Below are 5,060 nucleotides of genomic sequence, written 5' to 3'. Positions count from 1 at the left end.
GAAATGTTTAGCCACAAGAAGATACATGGGAGGGGAAGGGGCAGCAGAGGGTGGGCGGGAGGGACTTAGGTAAAAAAAAAACTCCTAACAGGTACAACACTGAAAAGTTCTCTACTGAAAACAATGCTTATTACATACTGCATGGACACCTTGAAAAATACATTGTGTGCTATAGAGACAATGATCGAATGTACATAACAAATCACACACAAAAAAATTTCACAATAAAGAACCACCCCCCCCAATTTAGTACACTATTTCCAAAAAGCCAGGAAGTCTCTGTGTTCTAGAATTCCTAAATTATTTCTTTATATAGGGGGGAAATACTATTTTTAAGTCAGGGAAAAAAACCAGAAGCAGTAAATAAAATATGCTCAAACTTAGTCACCAGGTAGCAATAAGAAACCATTTTTTCACCCATCAATTGACAAAAAGAGCAAATATTCTCAGAATATTTATGGGAGGAGGGTGGTAGGTGGACATGACCATTTATTCTGGAGAATAATATGCAGTACCTATTAAAACTAAAAACACAGGTTTCCTACAGACCCAGCATTTTCCCCTCGGAATCTCCCTAGAGCATCATTTGTATAACAGAGCAGCGCAGGTAGACTCTGGAAGCATTCATTCGCTCAGTGAATGTCCACTGAGCACCTACACGAGGCCCGACCTCACACAGCAGAGATGCAGCAGTGGGGGAGACAGGAAACTGCCATCCCAGCGAAGGAGAAGTGACCGAGCGTGCTTGTCGGTGCCATGGACAAAGGCAGAACTGGGTTAAGAATCTGAAGGGCTCCATGGAGGAAGGGTACCTTTGTGTATCTTTTATAATAGTTAAATCCAGAAAAAAATGCCCAACATCAGGACAGCTAAAACTGTGGCAAACCCTCTCTTAATATGTATCACTTCTTTTTTCTTTTTTTTTCTTTTTTTGAGAGGTATTTGCTATAGAGTGCGTTGCGCTCACCAGAAAGACAAAAACAGACAGAGACAGAAAGCGAGAAATTACCCCCTGGGGGGATGGCCACGCCGCAATCCCTTCTCCATTCTCCTCTTGGGATCTTGGGCACGCACGCACACGCGCCCGGTGTGAGTTTAAACCACTGGGCCCAGGAATCACATCATGGTCCACTACATGGGAGTCCTGCGACATAGCCATTATGCCAACTGCTGGTCCCTTAATATGTATCATTTCTAAAGAGTATCATGGCTCCATTCAGATAGAAATGTCCAGACCAGGGCCACCCCACGGTACACTGGTTCGGCTCTGCATGGTATGAGTCAGCCCACATGGCTGACAGTGGTTAAATTCTAGGCCCAGTGGATCTAAACAACATGCTGGCTGTGGGTCCATGTGCATGCGGTCCCAAAGTCCTGGTGGGAAGCAGAAAGGGAAGCAAAAAGGATTGCAGCGTGACCACATCCCATCAGAGAGTACTTCTTTCTCTCTGGTAAAAGTGCATGCACCCTCTAACAACGTGTTTTGTTTAATATTCAGAACATTAAGTGAAAAAGTACAATTATAGTGACATGTATGATACGTTAATTATGTTTTCCTATCAGTGTCTAACTTAAATGCACTGTCGGAGAAGAGGCTATACGAGACCAATTCTTGAAATTTCTTACTTTACATGATAATTTTTTTTTAAGTTTTGCCGTAGGGCATGTGCACTGGGGTGGGGCTTGTGCAGGTATGGAGAAAGCACCCACTGGGAGGAAGGGTCACACCACAATCCCTTCTCCTCCATTCTCCTCTTAGAATCTTGGGCATGTACACATATGTGCCTACCATGTTTAAACTACCCAGGCCAGGACATGAACTGCACAGTCAGTCTCGTGGGTTCCAGCTACCATAACCACCACATCACCAACTGGCCCAGAGATGGTTCATTTTACACCTCAACTTGACTGGGTTAAGGGATGCCCAGAGAGATGGTGAGACTGTTGCTGTGTCTGTGAGAGTGTTTCCAAAAGGGATCGGTCTTGACTGAGCAGACTGAGGTGTACCTCACTAATGTGGGCAGCAACATCCCCTCCACGGAGGGCCTACCACACGGAAGGAGAAGGAGAACGCCAATTACCTGTCTCCTTGCACTAGGACACCCTCTCCTCCTGCCCTAACACTAGAGACCCTGGTTCTTGAGTCTTCAGAGTTCAGGATTTGACCAGCTGCAGACCCTACCCCAGCTCGTCCCACCTTCAGCCTTGGGTTGAGATTTATACTATCAGATCCCCTAGTTCTCAGGTTTTCCAATTCAGACTGAATTACACTGCCAGCCTCCCTAATTCTCCAGCGTGCAGGTGGTAGGCAGACCACCATCTCCACACACGCCGATCCTGTAATCAATCTGCTCTTATGCATCTACACATGCCCTACTGGCCCTGCTTCTCTGGAGAACCTACCCAACTTTAAGAAAATTCTGTTTGAACTAGAGTTACTTTTATGTGATACAAATAATTTTACCGGTATTCTTTTGGTTACTGTTTGGATGATATTAACTCATTAATTTACTCAAGTAAGAGTACGCCAGGTGTGATCAAGAGCGAGTCAGAGGCTAGGTGGCTTCCACAGAAGGCGCTGGGGAAAGGACTGTAGGCGATGGGGTGGCCTGGTAGAACAGAGAGGGGCTGGGAGTACCAGAGGGGGCAGCAGGGAGCAACTCCATCAATTTTGGCATTTGTTCTAAGGAAGATGGTTCTAAGCAAAGATAGAAATAGTATCTGATAACTCCTTTAACATGATAATCCGAACAGGTGGGAGGGAGCAGGTGCTCACTTGAAAGAAAATATCTGCAACATATACCAAAGGAGTACTTTAAGAATTCCTATGCAACTTGGGCCAATGTCATGGCACAGCGGTAGCAAGCTCTTCGAGAGACGCTGCATCCCACGTGGTAATCAAGGGTGGAATTCCCAGGCCCTGTCAGGCTGACACACACTGGGCATGCAGGACTGGGATCAGGGCTGTACTGTGACCAGACCCTGTGTGTGTGTGTGTGTGGGGGGGGTCCCTCTCTTTCTCACTTTGTGAATCTGTCCCTCATGTATGTGCATCCACTCAATCATGAATTTAAAAAAAATAATAACAGGGAACCAGCAGTTAGCGTAATGGCTATATCGCTGGACTCCCACATAATCGACCGCGGTTCGTGTCCTGGACCCAGTGGCTTAAAACTCACGCCGGGCGCGTGTGCGTGCGTGCCCAAGATCCCGAGAGGAGAATGGAGGAGAAGGGACTGTGGCATGACCATCCCCCCTGGGGGGTGATTTCTCGCTTTGTCTCTATGTCTCTCTCTGGCGAGTGCACGCGCCCTATAGCAAAAACCTCTCAAAATAGTAATAATAATAATAATAATAATAATAATAATAATAGAGGCCAGCAGGTAGTATGGTGGTTAAGGCACTGGATTCCCACGTGGCTGACCACAGTCTGAGTCCTGGGACTCAGTGGGGTGAAAATCACAGTAGGTGTATGTGCACGTGTGCCCCAAATCCTGAAAGAATGGAGAAGAGACTGCACTGTGCCATTCCCCAAGTGCGTGATTTTGATTTCTCACTCCCCCTCTTTCTGTCTCTCTAAGTACACACACCCTATGGCAAAAAAAGAAAAGAACTCGCGTAAGACATAAACAGTCCTACAGAAATGTGATTTGGGGACCAGCAGGTGGCGTAATGGTTCTATCACTGGAGACCCACGTAGTCTACCGCAGTTTGAGTCCTAGGTCCAGAAGTTTAAAACTCTTGCCAGGCATGTGTAAATTCTGAGAGGAGAATGGAGGAGAAAGGATTGTGGTGTGGCCATCCCCTCTAAGGGGTGATTTCTTACTTTCTAGCTCCTCTGTCTCTATCTTTCTGGGCAAACAGAACTATAACAAAAATCTCTCGAAGACCAAGAGCACAGGCAGTGAGGGAAGATGGTGGCCTACAAAGAGGAAACGGCGTGGGGGCTTGGCGGTGCAGGCGAAGAAGCCGAGAAGAAACGGAAAAGATGTTGGGGCGCCAGTCAAGCTGCGCGTGGTGGCAGAGGAGGTGGAGGAAGGAGAAAGATCGTATCTCGGGCCCTGTTTGCAAGGGCAAGTGGAAAAATAAGGAACAAATTCTCATCTTTTCTTCCAGAGGAATTAATGCAGGACTTGAGGACGCTGATGCCTCATTCTAAAGCGGATACTAAAATGGATCATAAAGATAAATTATTTGTGATTAATGAGGTCTGTGAAACGAAAAACTGCAATAAATGTATCTATTTTGAAGCTAAGAAAAAACAGGATCTCTATATGTGGCTTTCAAATTCCCCTCATGGGCCACCTGCTAAATTCCTTGTTCAAAATATTCATACCCTTCCTGGGACCAGCAGTTAGCATAATGGCTATGTCACTGGACTCCCATATAGCCAACCACGGTTTGACTCTCGGACCCGGTGGTTTAAACTCATGCCAGGCACATGTGTGTGCGTGCCCAAGATCCCAGGAGGAGAATGTAGGAGAAGGGATTGTGGCGTGGCCATCCCCCTTGGGGGGTGATTTCTCGCTTTCTGTCTCTCTGTCTCTCTCTGTCTGGCGAGTGCATGTGCCCTATAGCAAAAACCTCTCCAAAAAAAAAAAAGAATATCTCTATATGTCTATATATATAGAGAGACAGAGATATTCATACCGTTGCTGAACTAAAGCTGACTGGAAACTGTTTGAAAGGTTCTCAGCCCCTTTTGTCTTTTGATCCTTTCAATGAATTAGCACATAATGCTTTATTAAAAGAACTCTTAATTCAGATCTTTAGTACACCACGGCATCATCCTAAAAGTCGGCCATTTGTGGACCGTGTGTTTACTTTCACCACTCGGGATAACAGGATACGGTCCGGAACTTTCAGATCATAGAAGATGATGCTACTCTTGTAGAAAAAGGACCTCGTAAAGATTTCCCAGGGAACTTTTGGAGGACCAGCTTTATGTGGAAACCCTCACTACCGGTCACCAAACATGCATCAGCATATTGTAAGATCCATTACCGCTGCAAAATACAGGGAGAAGCAGCAAAGGGGGTGCAGAAGCTGAGAGGGAAAGA

The 5,060-nt window shown here is 46.0% G+C and overlaps 1 protein-coding gene and 1 pseudogene across 3 annotated transcripts in view; one reads left to right on the top strand and one right to left on the bottom strand.

The window, feature by feature from the left end:
- The window catches only part of TDRD9 (tudor domain containing 9), a 147,804-nt gene that overhangs the window by 117,716 nt on the left and 25,028 nt on the right, over positions 1-5,060 (bottom strand). The window lies entirely within an intron of this gene.
- LOC102496775 (ribosome biogenesis protein BRX1 homolog pseudogene) overlaps positions 1-5,060 on the top strand; it is a 6,015-nt pseudogene that overhangs the window by 661 nt on the left and 294 nt on the right.

This window comes from Tupaia chinensis, unplaced genomic scaffold (genome assembly GCF_000334495.1).
Source record: "Tupaia chinensis unplaced genomic scaffold, TupChi_1.0 Scaffold000671_2, whole genome shotgun sequence".
NCBI classification, from domain to species: Eukaryota; Metazoa; Chordata; class Mammalia; order Scandentia; family Tupaiidae; genus Tupaia; species Tupaia belangeri.
This window is presented reverse-complemented; position numbering and strand designations above follow the sequence as displayed.